At 48.9% G+C, this 16,430-nt stretch overlaps 5 non-coding genes across 5 annotated transcripts; all 5 read right to left on the reverse strand.

Annotated features, from left to right (window-relative positions):
* Nucleotides 1-285: 285 nt before the first annotated feature.
* On the reverse strand, nt 286-358 carry TRNAT-GGU (transfer RNA threonine (anticodon GGU)). Its single transcript has one exon. It is a non-coding gene; the product is annotated as a tRNA-Thr (tRNA).
* A 74-nt stretch (nt 359-432) lies between these two features.
* TRNAT-GGU (transfer RNA threonine (anticodon GGU)) lies at nt 433-505 on the reverse strand. Its single transcript has one exon. It is a non-coding gene; the product is annotated as a tRNA-Thr (tRNA).
* An 8,449-nt stretch (nt 506-8,954) lies between these two features.
* On the reverse strand, nt 8,955-9,027 carry TRNAS-GCU (transfer RNA serine (anticodon GCU)). The gene has a single exon. It is a non-coding gene; the product is annotated as a tRNA-Ser (tRNA).
* A 2,573-nt stretch (nt 9,028-11,600) lies between these two features.
* TRNAS-GCU (transfer RNA serine (anticodon GCU)) lies at nt 11,601-11,673 on the reverse strand. The gene has a single exon. It is a non-coding gene; the product is annotated as a tRNA-Ser (tRNA).
* A 2,573-nt stretch (nt 11,674-14,246) lies between these two features.
* Nucleotides 14,247-14,319, reverse strand: TRNAS-GCU (transfer RNA serine (anticodon GCU)). The gene has a single exon. It is a non-coding gene; the product is annotated as a tRNA-Ser (tRNA).
* Between the last annotated feature and the right edge of the window lie 2,111 nt (nt 14,320-16,430).

A 16,430-nucleotide genomic window follows, 5' to 3' on the forward strand; every position in this document is an offset into this window, starting at 1 on the left:
GTGGGCTCGAACCACCAACCTTTTGAATAACAGCTGAGCGCGCTAACCATTGAGCCACGGAAGCTCAGAACTTAAATGGTTGTCAGCTATTGTGGAAAAGTTATGACTTTTCACGCTACAACTGAGACCCCATTACACCTCTCCCGGGTGGGCTCGAACCACCAACCTTTCGGTTAACAGGTAAACGCGCTAACAATTGCACCACGGAAGCCCAAAAATTAAATGTTCGTCAGGTATTGTGGAAAAATTCTGACATTTTACGTCACATCTGAGACCTCACAACACAGCTCCCGGATGGGCTCGAACCACCAACCTTTCGGTTACCAGCTGAACGCGCTAACCATTGGGCCACGGAAGCTCAGAAATTAAATGTTTGTCAGGTATTGTGAAAAAGTTATGACTTTTCACGCTACATCCGAGACTTCACAACACCTCTCCCGGGTGGGCTCGAACCACCAACCTTTCGGTTACCAGCTGAACGCGCTAACCATTGCGCCACGGAAGCCCAAAAATTAAATGTTCGTCAGGTATTCAGGAAAAACTTTGACTATTTACGTTACATCTGAGACCCCACAACATCTCTCCCGGGTGGGCTCGAACCACCAACCTTTCGGTTAACAGCTGAACGCGCAAACCATTGCGCTACGGAAGCCCAAAAATTGAATGTTAGTCAGGTATTGTGGAAAAACTCTGACATTTTACGTTACATCTGAGACCTCACAACACCGCTCCCGGATAGGCTCGAACCACCAACCTATTGGTTAACAGCCGAACGCGCTAGCCATTGAGCCACGGAAGCTCAGAAATTAAATGGTTGTCAGGTATTGTGGAAAAGTTATGACTTTTCACGCTACATCTGAGACCCCACAACACCTCTTCTGGGTGGGCTCGAACCACCAACCTTTCGGTTAACAGCTGAACGCGCTAACCATTGCGCCACGGAAGCCCAAAAATTAAATGTTCGTCAGGTATTCTGGAAAAACTTTGACTTTTTACGTTACATCTGAGACCCCACAACATCTCTCCCGGGTGGGCTCGAACCACCAACCTTTCGGTTAACAGCTGAACGCGCTAACCATTGCGCTACGGAAGCCCAAAAATTGAATGTTAGTCAGGTATTGTGGAAAAACTCTGACATTTTACGTTACATCTGAGACCTCACAACACCGCTCCCGGATAGGCTCGAACCACCAACCTATTGGTTAACAGCCGAACGCGCTAACCATTGGGCCACGCAAGCTCAGAAATTAAATGTTTGTCAGGTATTGTGGAAAAATTATGACTTTTCACGCTACATCCGAGACTTCACAACACCTCTACCGGGTGGGCTCGAACCACCAACCTTTCGGTTAACAGCCGAACGCGCTAACCATTGAGCCGCGGAAGCTCAGAAATTAAATGTTTGTCAGGTATTGTGGAAAAGTTATGACTTTTCACGCTACATCTGAGACTTCACAACGCCTCTAATGGAGGGGCTCGAACCACCAACCTTTCGGTTACCAGCTGAACGCGCTAACCATCGCGCCACGGAAGCCCAAAAATTAAATGTTCGTCAGGTATTCTGGAAAAACTTTGACTTTTTACGTTACATCTGAGACCCCACAACATCTCTCCCGGGTGGGCTCGAACCACCAACCTTTCGGTTAACAGGTGAACGCGCTAACAATTGCGCCACGGAAGCCCAAGAATTAAATGTTCGTCAGGTAATGTGGAAAACTCTGACTTTTTACGTCACATCTGAGACCCCACAAAACCGCTCCAAGATGTGCGCGAACCACCAACCTTTCGGTTAACTGCTGAACGCGCTAACCATTGCGCCACGGAAGCCCAAAAATTAAATGGTCGTCAGGTATTGTGGAAAAGCTCTGACCTTTTACGACACATCTGAGACCTCACAACACCGCTCCCGGATGGGCTCGAACCACCAACCTTTCGGTTAACAGCCGAACGCGCTAACCATTGCGCCACGGAAGCCCAAAAATTAAATGTTCGTCAGGTATTGTGGAAAAAATCTGACTTTTTACGTCACATCTGAGACCTCACAACACCGCTCCCGGATGGGCTCGAACCACCAACCTTTCGGTTAACAGCCGAACGCGCTAACCATTGCGCCAAGGAAGTCGAAAAATTAAATGGTCGTCAGGTATTGTGGAAAAACTTTGACTTATCACGCTACATCTGAGACCCCACAACACCTCTCCGGGTGGGCTCGAACCACCAACCTTTCGCTTAACAGCTGTACGCGCTAACCATTGCGCCACGGAAGCCCAAAAATTAAATGTTCGTCAGGTATTGTGGAAAAACTCTGACTTTTTACGTCACATCTGAGACCTCACAAAACCGCTCCAAGATGGGCGCGAACCACCAACCTTTCGGTTACCAGCTGAACGCGCTAAACATTGGGCCACGGAAGCCTAAAAACTAAATTTTCGTCAGGTATTCTGGAAAAACTTTGACTTTTTACGTTACATCTGAGACCCCACAACATCTCTCCCGGGTGGGCTCGAACCACCAATCTTTCGGTTAACAGCTGAACGCGCTAACCATTGTGCCACGGAAGCTCAGAAAGTAAATGGTTGTCAGGTATTGTGGAAAAGTTATGACTTTTCACGCTACATCCGAGACTTCACAACACCTCTCCCGGATAGGCTCGAACCACCAACCTATTGGTTAACAGCCGAACGCGCTAACCATTGTGCCACGGAAGCTCAGAAAGTAAATGGTTGTCTGGTATTGTGGAAAAGTTATGACTTTTCACGCTACATCTGAGACCCCACAACACCTCTTCTGGGTGGGCTCGAACCAACAACCTTTCGGTTAACAGCTTAACGCGCTAACCATTGCGGACGGAAGCCCAAAAATTAAATGTTCTTCAGGTATTCTGGAAAAACTTTGACTTTTTACGTTACATCTGAGACCCCACAACATCTCTCCCGGGTGGGCTCGAACCACCAACCTTTCGGTTAACAGCTGAACGCGCTAACCTTTGCGCTACGGAAGCCCAAAAATTGAATGTTAGTCAGGTATTGTGGAAAAACTCTGACATTTTACGTTACATCTGAGACCTCACAACACCGCTCCCGGATAGGCTCGAACCAACAACCTATTGGTTAACAGCCGAACGCGCTAACTATTGAGCCACGGAAGCTCAGAAATTAAATGGTTGTCTGGTATTGTGGAAAAGTTATGACTTTTCACGCTACATCTGAGACCCCACAACACCTCTTCTGGGTGGGCTCGAACCACCAACCTTTCGGTTAAAAGCTGAACGCGCTAACCATTGCGCTACGGAAGCCCATAAATGAAACGTTCGTCAGGTATTGTGGAAAAACTCTGACTTTTCACGCTACATCTGAGACCACACAACACCTCTCCCGGGTGGGCTCGAACCACCAACCTTTCGGTTAACAGCCGAACGCGCTAACCATTGAGCCACGGAAGCTCGGAACTTAAATGGTTGTAAGGTATTGTGGAAAAGTTATGACTTTTCTCGCTACATCTGAGACCCCACAACACCTCTTCCGGGTGGGCTCGAACCACCAACCTTTCGGTTAACAGCTGAACGCGCTAACCATTGCGCTACGGAAGCCCATAAATGAAACGTTCGTCAGGTATTGTGGAAAAACTCTGACTTTTCACGCTACATCTGAGACCACACAACACCTCTCCCGGGTGGGCTCGAACCACCAACCTTTCGGTTAACAGCCGAACGCGCTAACCATTGACCCACGGAAGCTCGGAAATTAAATGGTTGTCAGGTATTGTGGAAAAGTTATGACTTTTCACGCTACATCTGAGACCCCACAACACCTCTCCTGGGTGGGCCCGAACCACCAACCTTTCGGTTAACAGCCGAACGCGCAAACCATTGCGCCACGGAAGCCCAAAAATTAAATGGTCGTCAGGTATTGTGGAATAACGCCGACTTTTTACTTCACATCTGAGAACTCACAACACTGCTCCCGGGTGGGCTCGAACCACCAACCTTTTGAATAACAGCTGAGCGCGCTAACCATTGCGCCACGGAATCTCAGAAATTAAATGTTTGTCAGGTATTGTGGAAATGTTATGACTTTTCACGCTACACCTGAGACCACACAACACCTCTCCCGGGTGGGCTCGAACCACCAACCTTTCGGTTAACAGCCGAACGCGCTAACCATTGAGCCACGGAAGCTCGGAACTTAAATGGTTGTAAGGTATTGTGGAAAAGTTATGACTTTTCTCGCTACATCTGAGACCCCACAACATCTCTCCTGGGTGGGCTCGAACCACCAACCTTTCGGTTAACAGCTGAACACGCTAACCATTGCGCTACGGAAGCCCATAAATGAAACGTTCGTCAGGTATTGTGGAAAAACTCTGACTTTTCACGCTACATCTGAGACCACACAACACCTCTCCCGGGTGGGCTCGAACCACCAACCTTTCGGTTAACAGTCGAACGCGCTACCCATTGAGCCACGGAAGCTCGGAACTTAAATGGTTGTAAGGTATTGTGGAAAAGTTATGACTTTTCTCGCTACATCTGAGACCACACAACACCTCTCCCTGGTGGGCTCGAACCACCAACCTTTCGGTTAACAGCCGAACGCGCTGACCATTGCGCCACGGAAGGCCAAAAATTAAATGGTCGTCAGGTATTGTGGAAAAACTTTGGCTTTTTACGTTTCATTTTAGATCCCACAAAACCGCTCCCGGGTGGGTTCGAACCACCAACCTATTGGTTAACAGCCGAACGCGCTAACCATTGAGCCACGGAAGCTCAGAAATTAAATGGTTGTCAGCTATTGTGGAAAAGTTATGACTTTTCACGCTACATCTGAGACCCCATTACACCTGTCCCGGGTGGGCTCGAACCACCAACATTTCGGTTAACAGGTGAACGCGCTAACCATTGCGCCACGGAAGCCCAAAAATTGAATGTTAGTCAGGTATTGTGGAAAAACTCTGACATTTTACGTTACATCTGAGACCTCACAACACCGCTCCCGGATAGGCTCGAACCAACAACCTATTGGTTAACAGCCGAACGCGCTAACTATTGAGCCACGGAAGCTCAGAAATTAAATGGTTGTCAGGTATTGTGGAAAAGTTATGACTTTTCACGCTACATCTGAGACCCCACAACACCTCTTCTGGGTGGGCTCGAACCACCAACCTTTCGGTTAACAGCTGAACGCGCTAACCATTGCGCTACGGAAGCCCATAAATGAAACGTTCGTCAGGTATTGTGGAAAAACTCTGACTTTTCACGCTACATCTGAGACCACACAACATCTCTCCCGGGTGGGCTCGAACCACCTACCTTTCGGTTAACAGCCGAACGCGCTAACCATTGACCCACGGAAGCTCGGAAATTAAATGGTTGTCAGGTATTGTGGAAAAGTTATGAATTTTCACGCTACATCTGAGACCCCAGAACACCTCTCCTGGGTGGGCCCGAACCACCAACCTTTCGGTTAACAGCCGAACGCGCAAACCATTGCGCCACGGAAGCCCAAAAATTAAATGGTCGTCAGGTATTGTGGAATAACGCCGACTTTTTACGTCACATCTGAGAACTCACAACACTGCTCCCGGGTGGGCTCGAACCACCAACCTTTTGAATAACAGCTGAGCGCGCTAACCATTGCGCCACGGAATCTCAGAAATTAAATGTTTGTCAGGTATTGTGGAAATGTTATGACTTTTCACGCTACACCTGAGACCACACAACACCTCTCCCGGGTGGGCTCGAACCACCAACCTTTCGGTTAACAGCCGAACGCGCTAACCATTGAGCCACGGAAGCTCGGAACTTAAATGGTTGTAAGGTATTGTGGAAAAGTTATGACTTTTCTCGCTACATCTGAGACCCCACAACATCTCTCCCGGGTGGGCTCGAACCACCAACCTTTCGGTTAACAGCTGAACGCGCTAACCATTGCGCTACGGAAGCCCATAAATGAAACGTTCGTCAGGTATTGTGGAAAAACTCTGACTTTTCACGCTACATCTGAGACCACACAACACCTCTCCCGGGTGGGCTCAACCACCAACCTTTCGGTTAACAGCCGAACGCGCTAACCATTGACCCACGGAAGCTCGGAAATTAAATGGTTGTCAGGTATTGTGGAAAAGTTATGACTTTTCACGCTACATCTGAGACCCCACAACACCTCTCCTGAGTTTGCCCGAACCACCAACCTTTCGGCTAACAGCCGAACGCGCAAACCATTGCGCCACGGAAGCCTTAAAATTAAATGGTCGTCAGGTATTTTGGAATAACGCCGACTTTTTACGTCACATCTGAGACCTCACAACACTGCTCCCGGGTGGGCTCGAACCACCAACCTTTTGAATAACAGCTGAGCGCGCTAACCATTGCGCCACGGAATCTCAGAAATTAAATGTTTGTCAGGTATTGCGGAAATGTTATGACTTTTCACGCTACACCTGAGACCACACAACACCTCTCCCGGGTGGGCTCGAACCACCAACCTTTCGGTTAACAGCCGAACGCGCTAACCATTGAGCCACGGAAGCTCGGAACTTAAATGGTTGTAAGGTATTGTGGAAAAGTTATGACTTTTCTCGCTACATCTGAGACCACACAACACCTCTCCCTGGTGGGCTCGAACCACCAACCTTTCGGTTAACAGCCGAACGCGCTGACCATTGCGCCACGGAAGGCCAAAAATTAAATGGTCGTCAGGTATTGTGGAAAAACTTTGGCTTTTTACGTTACATTTGAGATCCCATAAAACCGCTCCTGGGTGGGTTCGAACCACCAACCTATTGGTTAACAGCCGAACGCGCTAACCATTGAGCCACGGAAGCTCAGAAATTAAATGGTTGTCAGCTATTGTGGAAAAGTTATGACTTTTCACGCTACATCTGAGACCCCATTACACCTGTCCCGGGTGGGCTCGAACCACCAACATTTCGGTTAACAGGTGAACGCGCTAACCATTGCGCCACGGAAGCCCAAAAATTAAATGTTCGTCAGGTATTGTGGAAAAACTCTGACTTTTTACGTCACATCTGAGACCTCACAACACAGTTCCTGGTTGGGCTCGAACCACCAACCTTTCGGTTAACAGCCGAACGCGCTAACCATTGCGCCACGGAAGCCCAAAAATTAAATGGTCGTCAGGTATTGTGGAAAAACTCTGACTTTTTACGTCACATCTGAGACCTCACAACACCGCTCCCGGATGGTCTCGAACCACCAACCTTTCGGTTAACAGCTGAACGCGCTAACCATTGCACCACGGAAGCCCAAAAATTAAATGTTCGTCAGGTATTGTGGAAAAACTCTGACTTTTTACGTCACATCTGAGACCACACAACACCTCTCCCGGGTGGGCTCGAACCACCAACCTTTCGGTTAACAGCCGAACGCGCTAACCATTGACCCACGGAAGCTCGGAAATTAAATGGTTGTCAGGTATTGTGGAAAAGTTATGACTTTTCACGCTACATCTGAGACCCCAAAACACCTCTCCTGGGTGGGCCCGAACCACCAACCTTTCGGTTAACAGCCGAACGCGCAAACCATTGCGCCACGGAAGCCCAAAAATTAAATGGTCGTCAGGTATTGTGGAATAACGCCGACTTTTTACGTCACATCTGAGAACTCACAACACTGCTCCCGGGTGGGCTCGAACCACCAACCTTTTGAATAGCAGCTGAGCGCGCTAACCATTGCGCCACGGAATCTCAGAAATTAAATGTTTTTCAGGTATTGTGGAAATGTTATGTCTTTTCACGCTACACCTGAGACCACACAACACCTCTCCCGGGTGGGCTCGAACCACCAACCTTTCGGTTAACAGCCGAACGCGCAAACCATTGCGCCACGGAAGCCCAAAAATTAAATGGTCGTCAGGTATTTTGGAATAACGCCGACTTTTTACGTCACATCTGAGACCTCACAACACTGCTCCCGGGTGGGCTCGAACCACCAACCTTTTGAATAACAGCTGAGCGCGCTAACCATTGCGCCACGGAATCTCAGAAATTAAATGTTTGTCAGGTATTGTGGAAATGTTATGACTTTTCACGCTACACCTGAGACCACACAACACCTCTCCCGAGTGGGCTCGAACCACCAACCTTTCGGTTAACAGCCGAACGCGCTAACCATTGAGCCACGGAAGCTCGGAACTTAAATGGATGTAAGGTATTGTGGAAAAGTTATGTCTTTTCACGCTACACCTGAGACCACACAACACCTCTCCCGGGTGGGCTCGAACCACCAACCTTTCGGTTAACAGCCGAACGCGCAAACCATTGCGCCACGGAAGCCCAAAAATTAAATGGTCGTCAGGTATTTTGGAATAACGCCGACTTTTTACGTCACATCTGAGACCTCACAACACTGCTCCCGGGTGGGCTCGAACCACCAACCTTTTGAATAACAGCTGAGCGCGCTAACCATTGCGCCACGGAATCTCAGAAATTAAATGTTTGTCAGGTATTGTGGAAATGTTATGACTTTTCACGCTACACCTGAGACCACACAACACCTCTCCCGAGTGGGCTCGAACCACCAACCTTTCGGTTAACAGCCGAACGCGCTAACCATTGAGCCACGGAAGCTCGGAACTTAAATGGATGTAAGGTATTGTGGAAAAGTTATGACTTTTCTCGCTACATCTGAGATCACACAACACCTCTCCCTGGTGGGCTCGAACCACCAACCTTTCGGTTAACAGCCGAACGCGCTGACCATTGCGCCACGGAAGGCCAAAAATTAAATGGTCGTCTGGTATTGTGGAAAAACTTTGGCTTTTTACGTTACATTTGAGATCCCACAAAACCGCTCCCGGGTCGGTTCGAACCACCAACCTATTGGTTAACAGCCGAACGCGCTAACCATTGAGCCACGGAAGCCCAAAAATTAAATGGTCGTCAGGTATTGTGGAAAAACTCTGACTTTTTACGTCACATCTGAGACCTCACAACACCGCTCCCGGATGGTCTCGAACCACCAACCTTTCGGTTAGCAGCTGAACGCGCTAACCATTGCACCACGGAAGCCCAAAAATTAAATGTTCGTCAGGTATTGTGGAAAAACTCTGACTTTTTACGTCACATCTGAGACCACACAACACCTCTCCCGGGTGGGCTCGAACCACCAACCTTTCGGTTAACAGCCGAACGCGCTAACCATTGACCCACGGAAGCTCGGAAATTAAATGGTTGTCAGGTATTGTGGAAAAGTTATGACTTTTCACGCTACATCTGAGACCCCACAACACCTCTCCTGGGTGGGCCCGAACCACCAACCTTTCGGTTAACAGCCGAACGCGCAAACCATTGCGCCACGGAAGCCCAAAAATTAAATGGTCGTCAGGTATTGTGGAATAACGCCGACTTTTTACGTCACATCTGAGAACTCACAACACTGCTCCCGGGTGGGCTCGAACCACCAACCTTTTGAATAGCAGCTGAGCGCGCTAACCATTGCGCCACGGAATCTCAGAAATTAAATGTTTGTCAGGTATTGTGGAAATGTTATGTCTTTTCACGCTACACCTGAGACCACACAACACCTCTCCCGGGTGGGCTCGAACCACCAACCTTTCGGTTAACAGCCGAACGCGCTAACCATTGAGCCACGGAAGCTCGGAACTTAAATGGTTGTAAGGTATTGTGGAAAAGTTATGACTTTTCTCGCTACATCTGAGACCCCACAACATCTCTCCCGGGTGGGCTCGAACCACCAACCTTTCGGTTAACAGCTGAACGCGCTAACCATTGGGCTACGGAAGCCCATAAATGAAACGTTCGTCAGGTATTGTGGAAAAACTCTGACTTTTCACGCTACATCTGAGACCACACAACACCTCTCCCGGGTGGGCTCGAACCACCAACCTTTCGGTTAACAGCCGAACGCGCTAACCATTGACCCACGGAAGCTCGGAAATTAAATGGTTGTCAGGTATTGTGGAAAAGTTATGACTTTTCACGCTACATCTGAGACCCCACAACACCTCTCCTGGGTGGGCCCGAACCACCAACCTTTCGGTTAACAGCCGAACGCGCAAACCATTGCGCCACGGAAGCCCAAAAATTAAATGGTCGTCAGGTATTGTGGAATAACGCCGACTTTTTACGTCACATCTGAGAACTCACAACACTGCTCCCGGGTGGGCTCGAACCACCAACCTTTTGAATAGCAGCTGAGCGCGCTAACCATTGCGCCACGGAATCTCAGAAATTAAATGTTTGTCAGGTATTGTGGAAATGTTATGTCTTTTCACGCTACACCTGAGACCACACAACACCTCTCCCGGGTGGGCTCGAACCACCAACCTTTCGGTTAACAGCCGAACGCGCTAACCATTGAGCCACGGAAGCTCGGAACTTAAATGGTTGTAAGGTATTGTGGAAAAGTTATGACTTTTCTCGCTACATCTGAGACCCCACAACATCTCTCCCGGGTGGGCTCGAACCACCAACCTTTCGGTTAACAGCTGAACGCGCTAACCATTGGGCTACGGAAGCCCATAAATGAAACGTTCGTCAGGTATTGTGGAAAAACTCTGACTTTTCACGCTACATCTGAGACCACACAACACCTCTCCCGGGTGGGCTCGAACCACCAACCTTTCGGTTAACAGCCGAACGCGCTAACCATTGACCCACGGAAGCTCGGAAATTAAATGGTTGTCAGGTATTGTGGAAAAGTTATGACTTTTCACGCTACATCTGAGACCCCAAAACACCTCTCCTGGGTGGGCCCGAACCACCAACCTTTCGGTTAACAGCCGAACGCGCAAACCATTGCGCCACGGAAGCCCAAAAATTAAATGGTCGTCAGGTATTGTGGAATAACGCCGACTTTTTACGTCACATCTGAGAACTCACAACACTGCTCCCGGGTGGGCTCGAACCACCAACCTTTTGAATAGCAGCTGAGCGCGCTAACCATTGCGCCACGGAATCTCAGAAATTAAATGTTTGTCAGGTATTGTGGAAATGTTATGTCTTTTCACGCTACACCTGAGACCACACAACACCTCTCCCGGGTGGGCTCGAACCACCAACCTTTCGGTTAACAGCCGAACGCGCAAACCATTGCGCCACGGAAGCCCAAAAATTAAATGGTCGTCAGGTATTTTGGAATAACGCCGACTTTTTACGTCACATCTGAGACCTCACAACACTGCTCCCGGGTGGGCTCGAACCACCATCCTTTTGAATAACAGCTGAGCGCGCTAACCATTGCGCCACGGAATCTCAGAAATTAAATGTTTGTCAGGTATTGTGGAAATGTTATGACTTTTCACGCTACACCTGAGACCACACAACACCTCTCCCGAGTGGGCTCGAACCACCAACCTTTCGGTTAACAGCCGAACGCGCTAACCATTGAGCCACGGAAGGCCAAAAATTAAATGGTCGTCTGGTATTGTGGAAAAACTTTGGCTTTTTACGTTACATTTGAGATCCCACAAAACCGCTCCCGGGTCGGTTCGAACCACCAACCTATTGGTTAACAGCCGAACGCGCTAACCATTGAGCCACGGAAGCCCAAAAATTAAATGGTCGTCAGGTATTGTGGAAAAACTCTGACTTTTTACGTCACATCTGAGACCTCACAACACCGCTCCCGGATGGTCTCGAACCACCAACCTTTCGGTTAGCAGCTGAACGCGCTAACCATTGCACCACGGAAGCCCAAAAATTAAATGTTCGTCAGGTATTGTGGAAAAACTCTGACTTTTTACGTCACATCTGAGACCACACAACACCTCTCCCGGGTGGGCTCGAACCACCAACCTTTCGGTTAACAGCCGAACGCGCTAACCATTGACCCACGGAAGCTCGGAAATTAAATGGTTGTCAGGTATTGTGGAAAAGTTATGACTTTTCACGCTACATCTGAGACCCCACAACACCTCTCCTGGGTGGGCCCGAACCACCAACCTTTCGGTTAACAGCCGAACGCGCAAACCATTGCGCCACGAAAGCCCAAAAATTAAATGGTCGTCAGGTATTGTGGAATAACGCCGACTTTTTACGTCACATCTGAGAACTCACAACACTGCTCCCGGGTGGGCTCGAACCACCAACCTTTTGAATAGCAGCTGAGCGCGCTAACCATTGCGCCACGGAATCTCAGAAATTAAATGTTTGTCAGGTATTGTGGAAATGTTATGTCTTTTCACGCTACACCTGAGACCACACAACACCTCTCCCGGGTGGGCTCGAACCACCAACCTTTCGGTTAACAGCCGAACGCGCTAACCATTGAGCCACGGAAGCTCGGAACTTAAATGGTTGTAAGGTATTGTGGAAAAGTTATGACTTTTCTCGCTACATCTGAGACCCCACAACATCTCTCCCGGGTGGGCTCGAACCACCAACCTTTCGGTTAACAGCTGAACGCGCTAACCATTGGGCTACGGAAGCCCATAAATGAAACGTTCGTCAGGTATTGTGGAAAAACTCTGACTTTTCACGCTACATCTGAGACCACACAACACCTCTCCCGGGTGGGCTCGAACCACCAACCTTTCGGTTAACAGCCGAACGCGCTAACCATTGACCCACGGAAGCTCGGAAATTAAATGGTTGTCAGGTATTGTGGAAAAGTTATGACTTTTCACGCTACATCTGAGACCCCACAACACCTCTCCTGGGTGGGCCCGAACCACCAACCTTTCGGTTAACAGCCGAACGCGCAAACCATTGCGCCACGGAAGCCCAAAAATTAAATGGTCGTCAGGTATTGTGGAATAACGCCGACTTTTTACGTCACATCTGAGAACTCACAACACTGCTCCCGGGTGGGCTCGAACCACCAACCTTTTGAATAGCAGCTGAGCGCGCTAACCATTGCGCCACGGAATCTCAGAAATTAAATGTTTGTCAGGTATTGTGGAAATGTTATGTCTTTTCACGCTACACCTGAGACCACACAACACCTCTCCCGGGTGGGCTCGAACCACCAACCTTTCGGTTAACAGCCGAACGCGCTAACCATTGAGCCACGGAAGCTCGGAACTTAAATGGTTGTAAGGTATTGTGGAAAAGTTATGACTTTTCTCGCTACATCTGAGACCCCACAACATCTCTCCCGGGTGGGCTCGAACCACCAACCTTTCGGTTAACAGCTGAACGCGCTAACCATTGGGCTACGGAAGCCCATAAATGAAACGTTCGTCAGGTATTGTGGAAAAACTCTGACTTTTCACGCTACATCTGAGACCACACAACACCTCTCCCGGGTGGGCTCGAACCACCAACCTTTCGGTTAACAGCCGAACGCGCTAACCATTGACCCACGGAAGCTCGGAAATTAAATGGTTGTCAGGTATTGTGGAAAAGTTATGACTTTTCACGCTACATCTGAGACCCCAAAACACCTCTCCTGGGTGGGCCCGAACCACCAACCTTTCGGTTAACAGCCGAACGCGCAAACCATTGCGCCACGGAAGCCCAAAAATTAAATGGTCGTCAGGTATTGTGGAATAACGCCGACTTTTTACGTCACATCTGAGAACTCACAACACTGCTCCCGGGTGGGCTCGAACCACCAACCTTTTGAATAGCAGCTGAGCGCGCTAACCATTGCGCCACGGAATCTCAGAAATTAAATGTTTGTCAGGTATTGTGGAAATGTTATGTCTTTTCACGCTACACCTGAGACCACACAACACCTCTCCCGGGTGGGCTCGAACCACCAACCTTTCGGTTAACAGCCGAACGCGCAAACCATTGCGCCACGGAAGCCCAAAAATTAAATGGTCGTCAGGTATTTTGGAATAACGCCGACTTTTTACGTCACATCTGAGACCTCACAACACTGCTCCCGGGTGGGCTCGAACCACCATCCTTTTGAATAACAGCTGAGCGCGCTAACCATTGCGCCACGGAATCTCAGAAATTAAATGTTTGTCAGGTATTGTGGAAATGTTATGACTTTTCACGCTACACCTGAGACCACACAACACCTCTCCCGAGTGGGCTCGAACCACCAACCTTTCGGTTAACAGCCGAACGCGCTAACCATTGAGCCACGGAAGGCCAAAAATTAAATGGTCGTCTGGTATTGTGGAAAAACTTTGGCTTTTTACGTTACATTTGAGATCCCACAAAACCGCTCCCGGGTCGGTTCGAACCACCAACCTATTGGTTAACAGCCGAACGCGCTAACCATTGAGCCACGGAAGCCCAAAAATTAAATGGTCGTCAGGTATTGTGGAAAAACTCTGACTTTTTACGTCACATCTGAGACCTCACAACACCGCTCCCGGATGGTCTCGAACCACCAACCTTTCGGTTAGCAGCTGAACGCGCTAACCATTGCACCACGGAAGCCCAAAAATTAAATGTTCGTCAGGTATTGTGGAAAAACTCTGACTTTTTACGTCACATCTGAGACCACACAACACCTCTCCCGGGTGGGCTCGAACCACCAACCTTTCGGTTAACAGCCGAACGCGCTAACCATTGACCCACGGAAGCTCGGAAATTAAATGGTTGTCAGGTATTGTGGAAAAGTTATGACTTTTCACGCTACATCTGAGACCCCACAACACCTCTCCTGGGTGGGCCCGAACCACCAACCTTTCGGTTAACAGCCGAACGCGCAAACCATTGCGCCACGAAAGCCCAAAAATTAAATGGTCGTCAGGTATTGTGGAATAACGCCGACTTTTTACGTCACATCTGAGAACTCACAACACTGCTCCCGGGTGGGCTCGAACCACCAACCTTTTGAATAGCAGCTGAGCGCGCTAACCATTGCGCCACGGAATCTCAGAAATTAAATGTTTGTCAGGTATTGTGGAAATGTTATGTCTTTTCACGCTACACCTGAGACCACACAACACCTCTCCCGGGTGGGCTCGAACCACCAACCTTTCGGTTAACAGCCGAACGCGCTAACCATTGAGCCACGGAAGCTCGGAACTTAAATGGTTGTAAGGTATTGTGGAAAAGTTATGACTTTTCTCGCTACATCTGAGACCCCACAACATCTCTCCCGGGTGGGCTCGAACCACCAACCTTTCGGTTAACAGCTGAACGCGCTAACCATTGGGCTACGGAAGCCCATAAATGAAACGTTCGTCAGGTATTGTGGAAAAACTCTGACTTTTCACGCTACATCTGAGACCACACAACACCTCTCCCGGGTGGGCTCGAACCACCAACCTTTCGGTTAACAGCCGAACGCGCTAACCATTGACCCACGGAAGCTCAGAAATTAAATGGTTGTCAGGTATTGTGGAAAAGTTATGACTTTTCACGCTACATCTGAGACCCCACAACACCTCTCCTGGGTGAGCCCGAACCACCAACCTTTCGGTTAACAGCCGAACGCGCAAACCATTGCGCCACGGAAGCCCAAAAATTAAATGGTCGTCAGGTATTTTGGAATAACGCCGACTTTTTACGTCACATCTGAGACCTCACAACCCTGCTCCCGGGTGGGCTCGAACCACCAACCTTTTGAATAACAGCTGAGCGCGCTAACCATTGCGCCACGGAATCTCAGAAATTAAATGTTTGTCAGGTATTGTGGAAATGTTATGACTTTTCACGCTACACCTGAGACCACACAACACCTCTCCCGAGTGGGCTCGAACCACCAACCTATCGGTTAACAGCCGAACGCGCTAACCATTGAGCCACGGAAGCTCGGAACTTAAATGGTTGTAAGGTATTGTGGAAAAGTTATAAGGTTGGTGGTTCGAGCCCACCCGGGAGCAGTGTTGTGAGGTCTCAGACGTGACGTAAAAAGTCAGAGTTTTTACACAATACCTGACGACCATTTAATTTTTGGGCTTCCGTAGCGCAATGGTTTGCGCGTTCGGCTGTTAACCGAAAGGTTGGTGGTTCGGGCCCACCCAAGAGAGGTGTTGTGGGGTCTCAGATGTAGCGTGAAAAGTCATAACTTTTCCACAATACCTGACAACCATTTAATTTCCGAGCTTCCGTGGGTCAATGGTTAGCGCGTTCGGCTGTTAACCGAAAGGTTGGTGGTTCGAGCCCACCCGGGAGAGGTGTTGTGTGGTCTCAGACGTAGCGTGAAAAATCAGAGTTTTTCCACAATACCTGACGAACGTTTAATTTATTGGGCTTCCGTGGCGCAGTGGTTAGCGCGTTCGGCTGTTAACCGAAAGGTTGGTGGTTCGAGCCCACCCGGGAGAGGTGTTGTGTGGTCTCAGACGTAGCGTGAAAAATCAGAGTTTTTCCACAATACCTGACGAACGTTTAATTTATTGGGCTTCCGTAGCGCAATGGTTAGCGCGTTCAGCTGTTAACCGAAAGGTTGGTGGTTCGAGCCTGCCCAGAAGAGGTGTTGTGGGGTCTCAGATGTAGCGTGAAAAGTCATAACTTTTCCACAATACCTGACAACCATTTAATTTCGGAGCTTCCGTGGCTCAATAGTTAGCGCGTTCGGCTGTTAACCAATAGGTTGGTGG

The sequence above is a fragment of the Phalangium opilio genome, unplaced genomic scaffold, assembly GCF_054372755.1.
Source record: "Phalangium opilio isolate 3A_F unplaced genomic scaffold, DU_Popi_V2 ptg000209l_1, whole genome shotgun sequence".
NCBI lineage: Eukaryota > Metazoa > Arthropoda > Arachnida > Opiliones > Phalangiidae > Phalangium > Phalangium opilio.